This window comes from Dendrobates tinctorius, unplaced genomic scaffold (genome assembly GCF_039654945.1).
Source record: "Dendrobates tinctorius isolate UK_male_01 unplaced genomic scaffold, ASM3965494v1 ptg000395l, whole genome shotgun sequence".
NCBI lineage: Eukaryota > Metazoa > Chordata > Amphibia > Anura > Dendrobatidae > Dendrobates > Dendrobates tinctorius.
In genome coordinates, this window is record NW_027362061.1 from 1,867,501 (window position 1) to 1,891,807 (window position 24,307).

A 24,307-nucleotide genomic window follows, 5' to 3' on the forward strand; every position below is an offset into this window, starting at 1 on the left:
CATTTCTATATATATATACACACATACATGTCATAGAGACACATTTCTCTATATATATACACACATATATGTCATAGAGACACATTTCTATATATATATATACACACATACATGTCATAGAGACACATTTCTATATATATATATACACACATACATGTCATAGAGACACATTTCTATATATATATATACACACATACATGTCATAGAGACACATTTCTATATATATATATACACACATACATGTCATAGAGACACATTTCTATATATATATATATACACACACATGTCATAGAGACACATTTCTATATATATATACACACATACATGTCATAGAGACACATTTCTATATATATATATACACACATACATGTCATAGAGACACATTTCTATATATATATATATACACACACATGTCATAGAGACACATTTCTATATATATATATACACATATATGTCATAGAGACACATTTCTATATATATATACACACATACATGTCATAGAGACACATTTCTATATATATATATACACACATACATGTCATAGAGACACATTTCTATATATATATATACACACATACATGTCATAGAGACACATTTCTATATATATATATATACACACACATGTCATAGAGACACATTTCTATATATATATATACACATATATGTCATAGAGACACATTTCTATATATATATATACACACATACATGTCATAGAGACACATTTCTATATATATATATACACACATACATGTCATAGAGACACATTTATATATATATACACACATACATGTCATAGAGACACATTTCTATATATATATATACACACACATGTCATAGAGACACATTTATATATATATATATACACACATACATGTCATAGAGACACATTTCTATATATATATATACACACACACATGTCATAGAGACACATTTCTATATATATATATACACACATACATGTCATAGAGACACATTTCTATATATATATATATATATACACACATACATGTCATAGAGACACATTTATATATATATATATATACACATACATGTCATAGAGACACATTTATATATATATATACACACATACATGTCATAGAGACACATTTCTATATATATATATATATACACATATATGTCATAGAGACACATTTCTATATATATATATATATACACACATACATGTCATAGAGACACATTTATATATATATATACACACATACATGTCATAGAGACACATTTATATATATATATATACACACACACATGTCATAGAGACACATTTATATATATATATACACACATACATGTCATAGAGACACATTTATATATATATATATATACACACATACATGTCATAGAGACACATTTCTATATATATATATACACACATACATGTCATAGAGACACATTTATATATATATATATATATATATATACACACATACATGTCATAGAGACACATTTATATATATATACACACATACATGTCATAGAGACACATTTCTATATATATATACACACACACACATGTCATAGAGACACATTTCTATATATATATATACACACATACATGTCATAGAGACACATTTCTATATATATATATGTTATACATGTCATAGAGACACATTTCTATATATATATATATATATACACACATACATGTCATAGAGACACATTTATATATATATATATACACATACATGTCATAGAGACACATTTATATATATATATACACACATACATGTCATAGAGACACATTTCTATATATATATATATACACATATATGTCATAGAGACACATTTCTATATATATATATACACATACATGTCATAGAGACACATTTATATATATATATACACACATACATGTCATAGAGACACATTTATATATATATATACACACATACATGTCATAGAGACACATTTATATATATATATATACACACACACATGTCATAGAGACACATTTATATATATATATACACACATACATGTCATAGAGACACATTTATATATATATATATACACACACACACATGTCATAGAGACACATTTATATATATATATACACACATACATGTCATAGAGACACATTTATATATATATATATACACACATACATGTCATAGAGACACATTTCTATATATATATATATACACACATACATGTCATAGAGACACATTTCTATATATTTTTGTAATTCATACAGTTCTTCATAGCAGTATAGCTGATGAAACATTTGCCGGCTTTTGGATAATCATTCTCCTGCCCGGCATGAAATGACACATGGATTACATATAGTTAACCATTTCATTTCATGTGTTTTTGTTATGTCTATCACTATTAATTAGATGAGGGTTTGTGGGTAAAATTTTGGAGTTGTAGGGGTTAATTTAAGGGGTTAATTCGTTGTATGAAACTGCAGGGACTCCCGCTGACGTCACTGAGGCTGCAGGGAGTCCCCGTAATTTAATACAATGAATTAACCCCTTAAATTAACCCCTACAACTCCAAAATTTTACCCACAAACCCTCATCTAATTAATAGTGATAGACATAACAAAAACACATGAAATGAAATGGTTAACTATATGTAATCCATGTGTCATTTCATGTCAGGTAGGAGAATGATTATCCAAAAGCCGGCAAATGTTTCTGCGGCTATTCTGCTAAGATGAACTGTATGAATTACAAAAATATATATAAATGTGTCTCTATGACATGTATGTGTATATATATATATGTGTCTAGATCTATTCATTCTTTGTGTTGGGAAACCTGTCATTGGGCTCCATAATATGTCCATTTAGCTATCCTGCGAGAAAATCTCGCCAGACGGATGTCAATCAGATGCTTACATGTGATTAAAATCGCATCAATGAAGAAAAATCGCATAAAAAACGGATCACTGGTCAAGATACCTTTGTGCGATTTCGGACCGTTAAAATCGGACCGTTTTTTCAATCGTTGTGTGTGACTCCAGCCTTATAAAAAAAAAGGGAATCACTCATCTGTCAAAGCTCAGTGGCGGAGTGGGAAGGACGATGTGCTCCACGCCTGCAATATTACGCTCAGGATCGCACCGCAGGAGGAGCACACGGCGCTTCTCCCAATACCACACGGCTGTTACATCTCCCGCACAGAGTCAGATTATACAGCGACCGGTGTAAGTCACATCCCAAAGTTTAAAAACTCACTCCTTCAGCAGCGTTATTAACACCACCTGAGGATAGCAAATCATGTCAGGGGATGATTTCTTTAGGACAAAGGAATGATTGGTTCTATATAAATATTTCTGAGAGGAATATTAACAAACTTAGAAAAATATATATATATACCAGTAATCATTTATATAATTGTACTGGGGTCCACAGACAGTCCGGAAAGAGGAGAGGGTTAATGCTCTGTAGAACTACTATTTCTCTGGAGTGGAGATAGAGTAGAAAAAATTGATAAAACAGTGTTTCGGGCTTTCCCTTACCCACTCTGTGGGAAAAAGAGAGAGTGACGCTCTATATGTAATTATGGTGTAAAATGTATCAGGAAGGACCAAGAACACCTAACAAGGGGGACAAATACTTACTTGGCGTTACTCATCCCATTTTCTAACCGCAGCACCATCGGTTTAATCCTATTACTGTGGAGCGCTTATAGTTAATAAGTCTCTAAATTTAAAGGGCTTACTAGACATAAAGGAGTATGATGGAAATAATTATATTAAAGACACATTAAAAATACTTCCCTTATAAAACATGAATAAGATCTTTTATAACAATTAAATAATCATCAGGTATTTCATGGTGAAATTCCTTATAAACTCCCATAGAAAAATAAATATCAAAGGGCATCCATAAATATCAAAAAAATATAAATAAATACATATAACAACCACCATTAGTAAATTAAATAAAAACCTCTGTGATCTCATGAAGACCCTGTGGTTTGAGGCTTCTTAATTTATAGATCCAATACACCTGTTTCCTGTTTAATTTCAGAATCCTATTTGGAATATGAGTAGGGATATGATCAATAGGAATAATTTGTAACTTATTAAAATCTTTATTTTGAACTAAGGTATAATGTCTCGTAAGACCATGGGTAAGAAGTAGAGATGAGCGACTTTGCCTTTTTTCAGGTCGAGTCGGGTTTCACGAAACCCGACTTTCGCAAAAGTCGGGTCGAACGAAATCGGCCGATTATTGTGAAAAGTCGAAGGCCGACTGAAACACAAAACCCAATGCAAGTCAATGGGGAAGAAAAGTCGGCAGGGAGTGGAGGACAGGAAACACACCTACAGTGCCCATTTTAATGCCAAAAACATCAATTCTTATTCCTTAAGCTTGTCAACCTTAATTTACTTTATAATAATAGTTAGGCATTGAAAACTGGGGGTTATTTGGCTAAAGTTGTGGGGGGGTAGGGCTGGCTCCAGATTTTCGTGGGCCCAGGGCCAAAGAGTGTCACTGGGCTCCTTTAACACATGACACAACTCATGATCCTCTGATACGTCAGAGAAATAGCGGTATAGTACAATGAAAAATACTTCACTTCTTACATCACATGACTGATATCCATTTTAACTTCTCCAATAGCTCCAAAAACGGACAGTATATAACTCCATACAGTATTATGGCCACCGCATAGTGCGTCATACAGAGTAATGAGGCCCATATATTTCTCCATACAGAATCATTGGTCCCATATAATGTTCGATACAGTATATGAAGAGCTCCACATAATGCTACAGTATATGTTGTTCACCATGGATGAAGCTCCAGTGTCTTATGGGCCCAAATAATGCTCCATATATAATGGGCCCCATTTCTAATGCTCCAGTGTATAATGGGCCCTGTAAGTGCTGCTCCAGTGTCTGATGTCAACCTTTGGAATGCTCCAGTGTATGGTGGGCCCCAGATATCATTCTCCAGAGTATAGTGCTCCCCAAAAATTGCTCCCAACCTTTAAAACAATTAAATAAGTCTCCTCGCTAGGGAATCCCTGTACTCAGAACTCCTCCTCGTCCCCATCTTCCATCTCTCTGCACTTGGACTGTTTAGGCAGAGGGCGTACAGACGTGATGTCATCGCGCTCTTTGACCAGAATGTCACTGTCAGGAAAAGTGTTTGGTTTCCGGGGGCAGTATGGTTGCAAAGCTGAACCTTAAAGGAATGTCCAGAAGGGCACCACCAGGAGTGGAGCCTGCGGCTTAATTGGACTCAACACGGGCAACCTCAACCATGCCATCCACAAAAAAGCTGCACAGATTGCAAGCTTAATTCCGTTAACGAACAAGACTCAGGCATGTCCCCACGGTCCGCGTCCAGCTTACTAGAGGGACACGCAAGGCTCTGGCATACGAGATCGGCCAATAACAGGTCTGTCACGCCCTTACATGTCCGGGGCTGCACGCGTGCTACAATGAAAGGACCAGCGTGTATCGCTTACAGGTGTGGATAACACGCTGAACCCCGTTAGTGATGGGGATCTGGGATTACAATTCTTCCCCGCGAACAAGCATTTCCCAGTAAGTGCAGGTCAACCGTAATTCCGGAATTATTCCTAAACGGCATTCCAGAAAGAATGTGAAAAATTTAAGTGTCCAAACCACAGGTGCTGTAGCTTGCTTAACAGCTGGGTTCCTCTGCTGAGTAGCACACAGTTCTTACATAAACAGGCGGCATAGCTTGGTTCACGGGTGGCCAACTCTGCTGAGTAGCAAACACAATTACTCGGCCCAAAGTATTAAGTGGTGTAAATGCAGTCAAAAACTGGTTCTTTCATAAACAGGCGGCATAGCTCGGTTCACGGGTGGGCTCCTCTTCTGAGTAGCAGACACAGTTACTAGGCCGTAAGGGATTTTCAGGACAATATTAAAAAATTATTAGAAACACACACAGTGTAGCTCCTTCACAGGTGTAGTACACAACTGACTACCAGACACCGCTACTATGCCCTAAAACTGTCTATTATCATTGAAAACCATTATTAATGTGAAAAAAAGATACGCTTTTGTTTAACCAAACGTTCTCGAACGGAAACTCGAACAGCCGAATTTTAATCAAAGTGTAGTTCGACGAACGGATCTAACACCGCCCAAAACAGCTAGAATTTGAACTTGGCCAACAGTTCCACTCAAACACCACTCATCTGTAATCAGGAGGCAGACTCAGATGGTCTCAGGCACAGTATGGATTCGACAAGATTGCAGAAAGTTGAGAAAGGGTACAGTATCTCCGGATAACAGGTATATATAGCAGAGTTTAAACATTTAAAATCTCCGTGTTTATTTTCGGAGTACGACAAAGACACTCACAGCCTCAGTATGGATTAGACAACAATCTAAAAAGTAGAAAAAAGGAAATGTTTTTGAAGCATACACCAGTATACACTGTTGGGGTATTTCTAAATCTTCATATATATTTCTGTCTCAGTAAGACAGTCCAGACTCTCCGCAAGAGGAAACGAGATGGATAAAAGTACAGACATAAAGTCGAGTGATTGCAGAAATCTAGGAATTACTAATCACAGGGAAAAACTCCCTGGAGAATTCTCAGAGGTGATGCTGCCCCTCAATTACTTTGTGTGTGGAGACAGCGAAAACAGTTCTTTGTGATGAAAGTGTTGCTGTATCGCAGTACCGTTGATTCCATCACCGTTACTCATCTCCATCAAATTTTGATCACAAGGAGAGATGTAGACATGGTCCTCACTGCCTATCATGATCTGTCAGGTGACTTTGGAGTGCAAAAGACACAAGCCACAGGCTGTAGGCGATTCTATTGGATTGGCATGAGAGGGCACATTTAAAAATGTGGGCAGGAATGTCACACGTCTATGAGTAGGAAAACTGTGAAAGCTGATGATAAACCACCATTGCATCTCATTGTGAGTCGACGTCCATAACAAATGGAAGCCATTGATCATCTGAAGATAGAGCCCAGCAGGGCAGGGCATAGCTACGTCTTAACCATCATCTATCAGTTCACCAAATTTGTAGTGGCAGTCCCAGTGAAGGATTTAACAGCCCAGACTACACAGCGGTGGAGCAGGGAGAGGTAAGTTTTGCAAGTGCTGGGGCCCTGAGCCAGCAGGGGGGGCCCACTCGTGGGCGGCGGTACTGGCACAGGGCCCCTCATAGTATGCCGGTGTGTCTGACGGCGGGTGTGCACCCCCACCATCAGAGACACTTGATTGTACTATGAGGGACCCTGTGCCAGTGCCATCGCCCAAGAGTGTGCCCACCCACCTGTCCAGGGCAACGGCACTCGCACGGGTGCGTGCGTCAGGTGGTGACTCCGGCCCTGTGGGGGGAGATGGAAAAAATGGCATATGTTGATGTTGGATATTCAGCAGCTGCAAATGGAGGAATTGGAGAAGTCCGAGGAAGAGGAGGACAAAAGCGAGCAATTTTTCTGGCAAACTATGTGTCAGCAGGGGAAGGTGGGACAAAATCCTTTGAAACCCATGCATGGTTCATTTTAATGAAGGTTAGATCATCAACATTTTGGGTCGACAGATGGGTCCTTTTTTCTGTCAGGATTGATCCAGCAGCACTGAAGACTCTTTCGGATAGCACACTAGCAGCAGGGCAAGCGAGCTCCAGTAAGGCATATTGTGCCAATTCAGGCCAGGTGTCCAGTTTACAGGTCCAATAGTCAAAGGGGAATGACCTGTGAGGGAGAACATCGATATGGGAGAAGTAGTTTGTAATCATAGATGACAACTGCTGTCTCCTGTCACTTTCAGTCGATGCAGTATTATCAGTCGTGTGAGCGGTACTTGAAAAACCAGTCCACAACATGGTCATGAAACCCCTGTCTCCCACGCCACTTCGGATGTGTGCACCACGAACACCTCTTCCATGTTGCACCCTACGGCTCATGTGAGAACCATCACCGCTGCTGTGTGCTGGGAATGCCTTAAAGAAACGGTTTACCAGAGTTGCTTGTTAGCCAATATTAGCTCTAGGTTCTCCTGTGGCATGATGTTTTGGAATTTGCCTTTATAGCGTGGATCCAGGATGCTGGCCAACTAGTAGTTGTCATCCTTCATCATTTTGGCAATGCAGGGGACCCTTTTTAGGATCAGCAAGGCATAATCACACATGTGGGCCAATGTTCCAGGTGTCAATGATGCACTGCGAGTGCTGGGTGGAGGAGCACTTTCTGGCAAATCCACTTCCCTCCAGTCATGCACAAACCCTGTACCTGACCTTGCCATGCCAACATTTTCTCTTGCCCCCTGAGAAGCATCCTCCTCCCCTAAATAATCATCCCCATCATCCTCGTCCTCTTCTTCCTCCACCTCGTACAGGAGAGTTCCCTGAGCAGACAATGGCTGACTGTCATCAAGGCTTCCCTCCTCTTCCTCTTCCTCCTCGGCTGCAGACGCCTGCTCCTTAATGTGCGTCAAAGTTTGCATGAGCAGACGCATAAGTGGGATGCTCATGCTTATGATGGCGTCGTCTGCGCTTACCAGCCATGTGCATTTCTCAAAACACTGAAGGACTTTACAGAGGTGTTTCAGCTTCAACCACTGCACATCAGACAACTCCATGTCTGCCCTCAAACTGCCTGCCCGGGTATCCTCCCACAAATGCATTACAGCCTGCCTCTGTTCGCACAGCCTCTCAACCATGTGCAGGGTGGAGTTCCACCTTGTTGCAACATCAATAATTAAGCGGTGCTTGGGAAGGTGGAGCAATCGCTGCAGCTTCTGCATATGACTGGAGTGTACGGGCGACCGGCGGATGTGCGAGCACAGTCTTCGCACCTTATGGAGTAGGGCTGTTAACTCCGGATAATTATTGAGGAAGCACTGCACCACCAGGTTCAAGGTGTGAGCCAGGCAAGGTATGTGTCTGAGTTTTGAAAGGGCTATGGCTGCCACAAAATTCCGGCCGTTATCACTAACTACCTTGCCTGCCTCAAGATGTAGACTGCCCAGCCATGACTAAGTTTGTCGCTGCAAGTAGTCGGCCAGTACCTCCGCGGTGTGTCTGTGGTCGCCCAAACACATCATCTTCAACACAGCCTGCTGACGCTTACCACTAGCTGTTCGATAGTGGGACACCTCGGGTGCAACACTGGCAGCTGCGGATGGAGTGCTCGTGCGACTGCGCTCTGTGGATGACCTTTCGCTTCTGGAGGAGGAGGGTCGAACCCCTACAGCCAACTGTTTCCTGTACCGTGGGCTAGGCAGCACGGTCCCACCGCCGCTGTCCCCTGTGGACCCTGCATCCACCACATTAACCCAGTGCGCAGTGATGGACACGTAATGACCCTGGCCATGCATCTGTTGTGAGGTGCACCTTTCCACTCACTGATTGCTTGAGTGCATGGACAATGCGGTCTTTCACATGCAGGTGGAAGGCTGGGATGGCGTTTTGAGAAAAGAAATGTTGACTGGGTAGGTCATAGCGTGGTACTGCTTAGGCCATGAGCTCGCGGAAAGCTTCACTTTCAACGAACTGGTAGGGCATCATCTCTAACGAGATTAGTTTGACAATGTGGACGTTCAAACACAGTGTACGCGGATGAGAGGATGAGTACTTTCTTGTCCTACTCAGAGTCTCTGGTAGGGGAGCTGGACTTGAGAGCTGCATATGGTGGAACTAGCGGTGGACATGGCGGACTGAGAGAGGGTTGGTGATGGTGATGGTGTTGGTGGTCTTGCTGATGGCCTAGATTCAGTCTTTCGTAGCAATAACATTGTGATTCCTTGACTGCTTTGGCCTTGCGACGACACCTCAACATTTGCTGCTGGTTGTGTGCTAACCGGTGGTCTTACAGTGGGGAAAGCGATGTAGCGTTGCTGACTACCTTCATTTGGAGCAGGTGCACATGTGGTACGTGAGGTTTGGTAGTCCGTCCATGCTTGCAAGTGCATGGTGGTTAAGTGCCTAAGCATGCAACTGGTATTCAAATTTCTGATTTTTCCCTCGGCTAAAGGTCTTTGCGCACTTCTTAAAGATAACCTTTGCCTGATCATTAGGATTTTGTTCAAAAAAGTGCCACACTTCGCTCTTCCTACTGTGGAAGACATTGTGAAGCCTTGTACGCTGTGCTAATTTGACCGTCTGGCCAAGCTGTCCTGCAACTCTTTTGGTTTTTGTAACCCGTTTTTGGACTGCTACGGGCCTGCCAGATAACAGCTGTTGTGATGTCGATGCCTGCTGCGGATCCTCCTCCTCCTCTTCTGAGCTATTGGAAGCGGCACCCTCTTCCCCCAATGGATGCCAATCTGGGTCAACAAATGGGTCATCCATCACCTCCTCTTCAATTTCATGTGCACCTTCCTCTGTGTCACCGTGTAAGGTGGCATAGTATGCGGGAAGGGGAACCTGAGTCTCATCAGGGTCAGATTCTGGCTCAGTACACTGCGAGGACAATGTAGTGCTCTGAGTGAATGTACCAGCAGAAAAATCTAGCAGTGGCTGTGCATCAGTGCACTCCGTGTCAGATTAATCTTGGACTGGGGAATTCACGATTTGACTTGATAACCCAGGCATGGTATGTGAAAAGAGCTCCATGGAGAAATCTGTAGTGTGGCCTGCCGCATCCTTCACTTTTGGTAGGGGTGAAGGACACAAGAAAAGGTGTTGTTCCTGACCAGGAGCCTCGACTGATGACTCAGTGCTTTTATTTTTTGAAACTTCAGAAGAGGAGGCGATAGAGCTGGAGGCTGTGTCAGCAATGTAAGCCAAAACTTGTTCCTGAAGCTCCGGCTTTAAAAGCGGTTTACCTCCTTCCAGAAAAGGGAGCCTTTGAGGCCTTGTGGAGCCAGATGATGACGCAGGCTCAACACCTCCTGCCTTAGGTGCTAGTGTGCTTTTGCCACTACCAGCAGATGCAGCACCACCACCACCACCACCATGAGTACCAGTTGGCAACCCCCGCCCACGTTCACAGCCTCTTCCACCATACTTCCTCATTTTTGGGAAAATGTACCCAAAATACCACCATCTATATGGTACTGTAAAACAAGGTACAAGGTGTATATAGTATTGGGGAGAATTTGAATCTCCCTAGAGATTTTAGGAGGCTGAACTATTATCTCAGGCCCACTATAGATTACACTTCAATTTAACAGGCTGAAATTGGATGGTGTATGACAAAGTACAAGGTGTATATAGTATGAGGGAGAATTTGAATCTCCCTACAGATTTTAGGAGGCTGAACTATTATCTCAGGCCCACTATAGATTACACCTCAATTTAACAGGCTGAAATTGGATGGTGTATGACAAAGTACAAGGGGTATATAGTATGAGGGAGAATGTGAATCTCCCTACAGATTTTAGGAGGCTGAACTATTATCTAAGGCCCACTATAGATTACACCTCAATTTAACAGGCTGAAATTGGATGGTGTATGACAAAGTACAAGGTGTATATAGTATTGGGGAGAATTTGAATCTCCCTACAGATTTTAGGAGGCTGAACTATTATCTAAGGCCCACTATAGATTACACCTCAATTTAACAGGCTGAAATTGGATGGTGTATGACAAAGTACAAGGTGTATATAGTACTGGGGAGAATTTGAATCTCCCTAGAGATGTTAGGAGGCTGACAATGATGCTCTCAGTCCAAGTATGGCGGCAGCAGGCAGCCTAATAAGCAGGACTGCTGCACACAAAAGTGTGGAAAAATGAACGCTTGGTAACTGTGCAGAAAAGAGGAAGAAAAGTATTTTTGCTTATAAAAAAGCAGTTTGCACAGCAGTGTGCAAGCAGCAATGCAGCTATCAGGGAGCCTTATAAGGCAGCCTAATAACCAACAGAGCTGATGCACAAAAATAGAGCCTCCCCTGTCACTGCACACAAAGTGTTGTAAGTGGAAATCGCTACCAGCAGAAGCAGTTTTTGGGTTCTTCTTCCCTGCCTAACGCTCTCCCTTATTCAGAATCAGCAGCAGCAACCTCTCCCTCCCTATGCTAAGATCGGCAGAAGTAAGATGGCGGTCGGCGTGCACGCCCTTTTATAGCCCCTGTGACGCCACACAAAGCAAGCCAATCTCTTGCATGCCCTTCTCAAAGATGGTGGTGACCGATTCCCATGTCATCGCATTGCCCACAGTGTGCGTCCTCCATCATTGGCTGAAAAAGGGCGCTGGAAGCATCATTTCAAACGCGACTTTGGCGCTCTGGTCGCTGACCTCATGGCCAACCTCACGCTATGGTCGGATTTCGTTTCATGAAACCCGACTTTAGCAAAAGTCAGCGACTTATGAACTTGACAGACCCGTTTCGCTCAACTCTACCTATCGCATTATATTATGGGGGAGCATTATACCCCTAAGGGGGAGCATTATACCCCTATGACGGAGCATTATGGGGGTGCATAATACCCCTATGGGTTATATTATACCCCTATGGGGGTGCATTATACTGCTATATATGACTATGGGATGCATTATACAATTAGGGATGACTATGGGACAATATGCAGAGACATGAGGCAGAATGCGTGGACACGTGGGGTCCAGAATGTGGGATATTATTACTATAGGGGCTAATTAAAGGATATTATTTTTGAGGTTACTGTTTTCAGTGTGGGGGAGGAGAAGTCCTGTCACTATGCATTGCGACATGGTCGCTTTTTTCATCTGGCGTAGTATAGAAGTTGGGCAAAAATCGGGGAATGTACTATAGATTACTGTGTTATTTTATGCAGAGACGAGTCCTGGCTGGAAGAAGTGATCATGGTCTGAACTGGATGAAGAAGAGAAGCGAAGATGAAGGACTTTAACTAGAGATGTCACCGGTGAGTCAGTGTGTTACCTGTACACTGACACTACGTGCTGTATACTATATACATAGCTCCTGTGCATAATGTCACTAGTGATCACAGTATTACCTGTACACTGACACTATATACAGAGCCCCTGTGTATAATGTCACAGGTGATCACTGTATTACCTGTACACGGACACTGTATACTAAGTACAGATCCCCTGTGTATAATGGCATTAGTACTGTGTTTTTATTTTATTAATGATCAGTATTGTAATATTCAATCACTATGTGGTGGTAATATGTGATCTGGTCATGATGTGGTGGCATTTGTTCCTTGTATGTGCTATTATTTGGTCACTATGTGGTAGTAATATGTGGTCAGGTCATGGTGTGGCAGTATTTGTTCCTTATATGTGCTATTATTCGGTCACTGTGGTGGTAATATGTTGTCTAGTTATATTGTGGTGGTATTTATTCCCTGTATGTGGTAATATTTGGTCACTATGTGGTGGTAATATGTGATCTGGTCATGGTGCAGTGGTATTTTTCCCTTGCATGTGATGTTAATGGTCATTTTAAAAAAATGATAAATAAAAATATACCTAAAATTGTATTGGATATTTTAACAATTGTTTAATAAGTTACAGTCGAGTAGAGCCTGGCCAGAAGAGACTACTTTGTCGTGGAGGGGATTAAAAAATCTTTTGGCCAAAACAAAAGCTACTGGCTATGTATGTGATCTGGTGATGTATAATGGGGGAGGATATGGTGCAGAAGTGGAGTTTTTCCAAGAGAGGTTGGTGGGACCATGGAAGGTCTGAGGGGTGGAGGTGGGGCTATGGTGGAGCCTGGGCAGAGTTTCAAGGGGGCTCCGAAAATTTTGCCAATATGGGGCCCTGAAATTCCTAATGGCAACCCTGCAGTGGTGACTCCCACCCAGGATCAGACAGCTGAACCTACTGCCAGAGCCATTTGTCAGGACTTCATTCGCATATATGGATGCCCAAAGTAAATTCACTACGACCCAGGGTCCTGCTTCCAGGGGCAAGTGACGAACCAACTGTACTGCATCCATGGAATCAACAAATCCCAAACCACACCATATCATCCACAGGGGAATGGGGATTGTGAGCACTTCAACCGAACCCTGTTGCAAATGTTGCGGACCCTGGAAGATGACAAGAAGATGAAGTGGCTCGAATTTGCCTCTGAGTTGTTGTGGGTTTGCAATAATTGTTTCCATGTGACTGCTAGTAACACCTCTTACATGCTACTGTTTGGTGGAGAGACCACTGAACTGGAGCTGGAGGCAGAGGATTCCTGTTCGGGCAGTAGGCCTAGTGCCAGGACCCGAGAACACAGTCACAGATTTCAGACGGTAAGGAAGCTGGTTGAGCAGAAGCTTCAGGAAGTGGAACATTCAAGTCGATCCTCGATGTCAGATGGACCACTTCAGCCAGGGGACCATGTGTTGATGCCGGTTAAATGACCCGGAAACAAGCTGCATCATCATTGGGAGGCGGTACTCTACCGAGTGGTGAGGAAGAATCACCTGAAAAACCCAGTCTATGAGGTTAGACCTGAAGGGGATGATGCCACCTCAGGTGTTGCACAGGAATATGCTGTGACCCAGCTCTTCTGAAGCAGAAGACCATACCAGGCAGGGGCCCCAACTGAAGTGGCTGAGGTCCACAATGGGCAGTCTTAGAGGAAGAAGAAGAATGGTTAACAGGGTAAAAACAAATTCAGAGTCGACTTACCACACCCAGTGCTTGAGTCTCCAAGTACCCCAAATGCGCCTCAGCAGGAAGAGCTCCTCAGGACTGAGCGAGCCAATGCCGGGATTACCCCTAACCAGTATGCTCAGGATGAATTTGTTTGATCCCAGAAGACCCAGGAATGCACGCAATTATTGGCTGACGACGGCCTACCTGTGGGGAAACCTCAAACTCAAAAGAATTCACTCACCCGAGGACTGGCGAGCAAAAAGGGGGGAAGAAAGTAACAAAGTGATGAGACCACTGGAAAATTAGTGCAAGATGTGCCATTAATGAGGAAAGACTGCTATCTGCTGGCCAGCCAAAATCAAGTGGAACCAAAGTGTGCTAGAAGATTTGCAGGATTAAGGACCTTGCAGGGCCAGACTGGCCATCTTGCAATTCTGGCAAATGGCAGAAGGGTCTGTCTGGTTGTGGGCTGCCTTATCTGCTATGTTGCTAACAGAATCGGCTTCCTCAAGATGCGCATACTTTTAACAGTTGTGACGGAGCACAAAGTCACTGGCTTCGTCACTTACCCCAGCCAGCTGTGGGCGTCCCTTCTATCTTAGGCCTGCTGGAGTCCAGCACTAAGCAAGGAACATTGGCGGTGCAAAGATGTCACTGCATCATGCCATCAGAATCCACTGCGAGAATGGCTAGAAGAAGAGACAGTCACTGCGGAGGATGAGGAATCTCGATTAGGTGAGTATAGGGATTCTTTTTTCTTTTTTGGGAGCTCTGGGGTACAATCGCACTATATAGGGTGCTGACAGTTGGAACATCATAGTAGATAAGGGGCTGTATGATTCATCCATGAGGTCGAGACTGGGGACAAGGTCTATGTGAATGCCGGGTCCATTAGTTTTGACGGTCCTTTTCAGGAATGGGACCGAGTGACATTTATTAAAGAACAAGGGCCCCGTGGACAGTATGCTGTGGCGGTGAAAATGGTCTCCAGCATCAAAGAGAGACAGGCACAGGAAGCGCAGTATTGCGTGCAGCCGTCTGCAATGATCGTAGTCCCTACAGAAAGTCAGAGGCGCCCTTAAAGGAAGCGGTGGCCACAATCGGGTCACGGGAGCAGGAAGTTCCAGGTACCATGAATCAGCCGCTGACAGAGGAAAGGAGCAGGAGAAAGAGCGAAGAGTCCTCCCCTCCAGCGGGTCTTCGGGCAACACGTTTATAATAATTCAGGACCAGAATGCGGCCCATTATTCCAGTTGCAAGTAGAGCAAGGAGTGAAGGCAGCCCCTAAAATGAACTGGATGTGCTAGTTGCATGGATTGAAGTGCAGGAGAGACTGTTCCGTATCTGTGAAAGGGTAGTGAGCCCTGGACGGGACCAGGACTTGGTGTCAGTGGTGGCCAGTATGGTCACAGTTGAAGGACTGTTGTTTGTTTTTCTTCTATCCCTTATCCAAGTTTACAGTTGTGACCAAAAGTATTGACACCCCTGCAATTCTGTCAGATAATACTCAGTTTCTTCATGAAAATGATTGCAAACACAAATTCTTTGCTTTTATTATCTTCATTTAATTAGTCTTAAATGAAAAAACACAAAAGAGAATGAAGCAAAAAGCAAAACATTGATCACTACACACAAAACTCCAAACATGGGCCAGACAAAAGTATTGGCACCCTCAGCCTAATACTTGGTTGCACACCCTTTAGCCAAAATAACTGCGACCAACCGCTTCCGATAACCATCAATGAGTTTCTTACAATGCTCTGCTGGAATTTTAGACCATTCTTCTTTGGCAAACTGCTCCAGGTCCCTGATATTTGAGGGGTGCCTTCTCCAAACTGCGATTTTTAGATCTCTCCACAGGTGTTCTATGGGATTCAGGTCTGGACTCATTGCTGGCCACCTTAGAAGTCTCCAGTGCTTTCTCTCAAACCATTTTCTAGTGCTTTTTGAAGTGTGTTTTGGGTCATTGTCCTGCTGGAAGACCCATGACCTCTGAGGGAGACCCAGCTTTCTCACACTGGGTCCTACATTATGCTGCAAAATTTGTTGGTAGTCTTCAGACTTCATAATGCCATGCACACGGTCAAGCAGTCCAGTGCCAGAGGCAGCAAAGCAACCCCAAAACATCAGGGAACTTCCGCCATGTTTGACTGTAGGGACCGTGTTTTTTTCTTTGAATGCCTTTTTTTTTCTCCTGTAAACTCTATGTTGATGCCTTTGCCCAAAAAGCTCTACTTTTGTCTCATCTGACCAGAGAACATTCTTCCAAAACGTTTTAGGCTTTTTCAGGTAAGTTTTGGCAAACTCCAGCCTGGCTTTTTTATGTCTCGGGGTAAGAAGTGGGGTCTTCCTGGGTCTCCTACCATACAGTCCCTTTTCATTCAGGCGCCGACGGATAGTACGGGTTGACGCTGTTGTACCCTCGGACTGCAGGGCAGCTTGAACTTGTTTAGATGTTAGTCGAGGTTCTTTATCCAACATCCGCACAATCTTGCGTTGAAATCTCTTGTCAAATTTTCTTTTCCGTCCACATCTAGGGAGGTTAGCCACAATTGCTATGGACTTTAAACTACTTGATGACACTGCGCACGGTAGACACAGGAACATTCAGGTCTTTGGAGATGGACTTGTAGCCTTGAGATTGCTCATGCTTCCTCACAATTTGGTTTCTCAAGTCCTCAGACAGTTCTTTGGTCTTCTTTCTTTTCTCCATGCTCAATGTGGTACACACAAGGACACAGGACAGAGGTTGAGTCAACTTTAATCCATGTCACCTGGCTGCAAGTGTGATTTAGTTATTGCCAACACCTGTTAGGTGCCACAGGTAAGTTACAGGTGCTGTTAATTACACAAATTAGAGAAGCATCACATGATTTTTCGAACAGTGCCAATACTTTTGTCCACTCTCTTTTTTTATGTTTGGTGTGGAATTATATCCAATTTGGCTTTAGGACAATTCTTTTTGTGTTTTTTCATTTAAGACAAATTACATGAAGATAATAATAACAAATAATTTGTGTTTGCAATCATTTTCAGGAAGAAACTGAGTATTATCTGACAGAATTGCAGGGGTGTCAATACTTTTGACCACAACTGTATTTGTGTACGTTTGCACACCCCCTGCTGGATTACGGGACTAAAACATGAAGGGGTTAATCACCCTTGGAAACAGTAATGGCCTGTAATGGCTGCTTTATGTACTGGACTGTTTTAACCCTGAACTTTTCCTGTTTTAACCCTGTACTGTCCTCTGATAAAAGCAGCCCACTTGTTTTGTTAAGGGTCCGTACTCTGCTAAAGGAGGAAGGGGGGAAAATCTGAACAGGAGGACCTGAGGAGCAAGTCAGGTCAGGACTATATGTACTGTTGTTGTTAAAGGGAACCTGTCACCCCCCAGGGGCGTTTTTCACTTAAAGAGCCACCTTCAGCAGCACTAAGGCTGCATTCTGTGAAGGTGGCTCTTCTTTTTCTGATCCCCAGTAATGCCAAAATATTGACTTTTATAATTAGCTCCTCATACCTGTAATGTGTCCCACAAGTATAATGTGTCCCCCTCTATCAGCCGCCTACCATCCGTCAATCATGCCTGTGCGGCGCCACCCACCATCTGTCCATCATGATGCCCCGTGTGTCGCTGCCTCCTCTTGATTTGAATCCCGGCGCCTGCGCTGTGACAAGTGTTCTCGGGCATGCGCAGTGTGCGCTGCCCGAGAACGACATCAGGCTATTGCGTCTGCGCGTTGTGGAGGCCCCAGCCCCGCAGTGTGAATATGTCATAACACATTGCAGGGCGGGATCTGGGGCCTCCACAACGCGTAGGCGCCTGATATCGGTTCTAGGGCAGCGCACACTACGCATGCCCGAGAATGCTTGTCACAGCGCAGGCACCAGGATTCAAATCAAGAGGAGGTAGCGACGCATGGGGCATCATGATGGACAGATGGTGGGTGGCACTGAGGCGCCACTCAGGCATGATTGACGGATGGTAGGCGGCTGATATGGGGGACACATCATACCTATGGGACACATTACAGGTAAGAGGAGCTAATTATAAAAGTCAATATTTTGGCATTACTGGGGGTCAGAAAAAGAAGAGCCACCTTCACAGAATGCAGACTTAGTGCTGCTGAAGGTGGCTCTTTAACTGAAGAACGCCCAGGGGGGTGACAGATTCCCTTTAAGATGGGTCCCAGGAGCCAGTAGACCGAGGTCAGTCAGACCCACACTAAAGGAACTTGAGTTCTTTTGTTGGGGGGCTCTAACCAAGTGGAGACAGAGTCACGTTTGACCCTAAGCAGCATTGGACATAGGCTGTACTAACTGTATATATATTTTAAAAAAATTCTAACAATTTTAAGCTTACAGGTGCCGCCATGTTCAGGGATGACCATATTTTAGGAGGGAGGAGTGTAAGGAGGTGGCGGGGACCCTCACATTCCTCCTCTTCCCTGGACGCTGCTCTCATGGTTACGTGTGGCACCTCATTGTTCACTAACGTTATTATACTTGTTATGTACTGTAATGTGATGTATCTGTCATGTACGATGTATAGGCTTAGGGCCAGGATAGGATCTTAGATAGTATAGGACCGTAGGGGGATTAGAATAGAGGGGTCATCATAGAGAAAAGGAATAGATTAAAATAGATTAGGAGTGTTAGTTAGGTACAGTTAGCATAGAGGTTTGTCAGTAGGGAGGAGTCAGAGTTGAGCAGGGCAGAGCATAGGGATATAGTCAGGACACTTCCTGGATAGACAGCAGAGCCCGGGCAGCCTTGCCTAGGGCAAGGTGCAAGGAGCAGTGAAAGAGACAGTCTGCTGGCTGTGGGGATAGAGCTGCTACAGCAGGAAGGGGTCCCAGGCTGAGGATCGTGCAGGTGAGCACCAGCTTAAGGACTGTCTCAAGAAGGATCCGGGGTCTACAACCGAGGCAGGAGTAGCTGAGATGTCTTTCCTGGAACCTTTCCGTATTGGAACCGGACAAGGGGATGGCAGGGAGTTGGTGACACTGAAGGCATTGGATAACACCCGAGCATGCTTGGATCAGACGTTATCCGAGCATGTTCGCTCATCACTAAAAACCATATACAGTGATTGACTTACAAGTTTAATTCGTTCTGTGGCCGAGCTCTTAACTCAATTTGCTTGTATATCAAATTTAATGTCCCCATTAAAATGAAATGAAATGCAATTAATCCGTTCTTCCAGCCCCCCAAAAACCACACCAATTATTTTATTAGGAGTTTTTAAAAAAGATTCATTAACAGCAAAATTAGCAGAAGAATGAACCAAAAAATAACCATTATGCTATGAACAGCCCCATGTCAAATACATGCAGCATGCAGTGCTTAAAATAGAGTCCACCTGAGGAAAATGGCAACGTTGGTAATACTAAAAACCTGTGTGCAGCAAAAGATGGTAAGGTCCTGAATCAAAAGAAAAGATAAAAAGAACTGACAGGACAACTCACTTTTTTAGGACCCATAGTTGAAGAATGAAGCAATGACAGAGGTGCTTGCACGGCAGGGTAACCACGAGGTGAGTGGTGTAAGCTCGCTCGCTTGTAACTCAGATCTCGGCTCACATCATAAAGCTGACAGAGCGACGGCTCGCATCTCGCAAAATTCATAAGTCGTTGCACTCGTTAGTCAAGGTATTACTATAATGTACTGCTTTTTATAAATTTTATAGAAAACAGCAACTGCTTCTGTTATTTAGCCTTAACCCAGAGGCAGGTCTAGGGGAGGGCAGGAGGGGTATCTGCCCCCGGTTCAGCCAGCAAGGGAACACTGTTGAGCCGCCTCATCCGGTGATCCGAGGTGATTTCCTGGAGGTTGCATTATGGGCCAGGCAGACTATGAGTCGGCTGTTCTCTGAGACGGATGTCAAGCTCAGAGAAGATGAAGTGCGCCGGATCCCAGTGATCAATTGTACTTGCATTTTTCAGATGGACTGAGCACAATTGAAGTCCTGACCACCGGGATATGGCGATGTCAGCAGCGTGATCAAGTCATGTGATCACCCTGTTGACGTCATTCGACGGCGCCTCAGAGGCGCAAACAGCATCGGTGCTAAGTGCTCCAATGGAACTGAAGAAACTAACGATTTATTGTAATGGGGTTGGGGAAGATTTGAATACACAGCTTGGGGGGCAAGGAAGAGATGTATGCGTATACAATATGGGGAGAGGGAAAAATCTGAGACAGCAAATAAACCCTAACTAAAGTCTACTAAAATATAACCTTTATTGAAAAATTATATAATAATAAGATTAAAGTGCAATTAGAAATACAATAGTTGCTGATAGTAGAGGGATAAATTTAGCCAGACCATTAGCCAACAGGATAGGTATACTGTATAAAGCTGTAGAGCTATCACTACTGGGATACAATTTCCCAGGTACTGGAATATAAGGTAATTATCTGGCCAATGGGATACAATTATCCAGATTTAGAGACAACTAGCTGAAGAGCCCAGCGCTGCCCGGGCATAGTAGCTAACTGTGGTTAGTTATAGCAAATTATAATTATCCTCCATCCCATAGTCCCGTGCCCATATACCCATCATACATATCCACCATCCCATAGGCCTCTGCCCATATACCCATCATACATATCCTCCATCCCATAGTCCAGTGCCCATATACCCATCATACATATCCTCCATCCCATAGTCCCGTGCCTATATACCCATCATACATCCTTCATCTCATAGTCCAATGCCCATATACCCATCATACATATCCTCCATCCCATAGTCCTGTGCCCATATACCCGTCATACATATCCACCAACCCATAGGCCCGTGCCCATATACCCGTCATACATATCCTCCATCCCATAGTCCCGTGCCCATATACCCGTCATACATATCCTCCATCCCATAGTCCAGTGCCCATATACCCATCACACATCCTCCATCCCATAGTCCCGTGCCCATATACCCATCATACATATCCTCCATCCCATAGTCCCGTGCCCATATACCCATCATACATATCCACCATCCCATAGTCCAGTGCCCATATACCCATTACACATCCTCCATCCCATAGTCCCGTGCCCATATACCCGTCATACATATCCACCATCCCATAGTCCCGTGCCCATATACCCGTCATACATATCCACCAACCCATAGGCCCGTGCCCATATACCCGTCATACATATCCTCCATCCCATAGTCCCGTGCCCATATACCCGTCATACATATCCTCCATCCCATAGTCCAGTGCCCACATACCCATCACACATCCTCCATCCCATAGGCCCGTGCCTATATACCCGTCATACATATCCTCCATCCCATAGTCCCGTGCCCATATACCCGTCATACATATCCTCCATCCCATAGTCCAGTGCCCATATACCCATCACACATCCTCCATCCCATAGTCCCGTGCCCATATACCCATCATACATATCCTCCATCCCATAGTCCCGTGCCCATATACCCATCATACATATCCTCCATCCCATAGGCCCGTGCCCATATACCCATCATACATATCCACCATCCCATAGTCCAGTGCCCATATACCCATCACACATCCTCCATCCCATAGTGCCGTGCCCATATACCGGTCTTACATATCGTCCATCGCATAGTCCCGTGCCCATATACCCGTCATACATATCCTCCATCCAATAGTCCAGTGCCCATATACCCATCACACATCCTCCATCCCATAGTCCCGTGCCCATATGCCCATCATACATATCCTCCATCCCATAGTCCCGTGCCCATATACCCATCATACATATCCACCAACCCATAGGTCCATGCCCATATACCCGTCATACATATCCGCCATCCCATAGTCCAGTGCCCATATACCCATCACACATCCTCCATCCCATAGTCAACCATTATGACATCATAATGAGCGGCGACAGGGCTTGCAACCTATGATGACATCAGCGTCGCCATGGCAACCATTGTGACATCATAATGAGGGGCGGGGCTTGATGCGCACACACTGCTTCCCCAGTATGCAGATAGGGGCATTATGACATCATAATGAGGGGTGGGGCTTGACACGCACACAGTTTTTCCCCCCAGTATGTAGATAGGGGCAAAATTGTTTGGTGAATTGGAACGCGCGGGGATAAAATTTCACCTCACAACATAGCTTAGGACGCTCTCGGGGTCCAGACGTGCGACTGTGCCAAATTTTGTGGCTGTAGCTGCGATGGTGCGGATGCCTATCCCGGACATACATACATACATACATACATACACACTTTGAGCTTTATATATTAGATGTATCAGTGACCATTCACTTACAGGATATAACTACACAGATTTAAGAGATAGAGGACTAAATAATAGTGTTAATAACAAGTCTCTACAGGGATACAGTTACCCAGGACAAAGCTCAACCTCTCTCTGTAGTGTTGTATATTGGTAATGAATGGTAATTGGTAATGCCAACTTGTCAGTTGTTATGTGCGGAGACTGATCGGAATACTGACCGGCATGTTGTAGCTCGTATTTAACTACTGCCCTCTGCTGCTCACAAACACTTGCCAACATATGTAATGTGGGGTTCCAGAGTATGGTCACGTCGCACACCAGTGTGTGAACTGGCACTTGCAAGAGCTGCTGAAGCACTGCTAGATCAGCGGCAGCTGTAGCTGACTTGTGGAAATGTGCGCACACGAGGCGTTCCTTCACAAGTCGCTCAGGCAAATCGGGGTGTTATGCCTGTGTGGTAACTCACTTGGGAAAATAGGTTATACACTAAATAGCTGCAACTGACCCTGATGGTTCTTGTACAGAATAGATCTCTTGGCACCGCAGTCCCTAGTGGTGCCTACGGGGCAGAGCTAGCCTAACCACAGACTAGGAGATGGCAACTTGGACCTATCTGCCTAAAAGGCTCTCAAATTGCTTCATGTTCCTTCTAAAGAACTGGAGGGCAGAGCAGAATGTGAATTCAAGTATTTATTCCTTCCAGATTAAATATTAGATCATCCATGGTACAAGATTAAAAACATGTTCATTCTGACGCGTTTCTGGCTAAAGACCTTAGTCGTAAAATAATCTTGTACCATGAATGTTCTAATTTTTAACCTGGATGGAATAAAGGTGACTTGAATATTATTTTATATTCTTCTGTGATACGCTCAGCCGCCACAGAGGTACTGCACCTCCTCCTGAGGTGTGTGGTGCCCCACCACCCAGGTAAGTTGGAGGCTCCTGACCACGCTCCAGCACTCGCACTCCACACAACAGAGTAGTTCAGCAAAGCCACATTGCGGCTCCTTGCTTAGAGAGTAGCAGAGCACCTTTGGTGGTTCCCTGCTTGGAACACGAAACGTGCTGGGAGGCGGGTGGAGTTGAGAATACATAAAAGAGTGGGAAGGTTTTGGATTACAGGTCAGTCTGGGAGAGGAAGCCAGTCAGAGAGGAGTGAGGAAAGAAGATCCCCGAGAGAGGAATGGAGGAAGGAGGTGCTGCAGCAGACCTCAGTGACCTGGGTCTGCTGGCACGGGAAAGGAAAGAAGGAGAAAGACATTGAACTGAAACCTGAGCTTCCATAAGAAGGAGAGAGAGATTAGAATGGAACGAAGGAGTAAAGGGAACAGAGAGGACGTGGGTTAGAGGAAGAACCCTGCCTAGAAGTTCTAAGCGCAAGGCCGGGGCCCGGTCCCCGAGGTTGTATGGACACTAATGGTTCTGCAGCAGACACCAGTGGAGTAGTGGGCTGTAAATGCACTACTCCCATCTAAGACTTGGGGGCACAACAGCAACTTGGATAGTGAGCCGGGACTCAGGAGTGAGGAGTCCCCAAAGCAGGCTACAGCTGTCTGCCGTACAAGTAGAGTTCTTGGGAACATCTG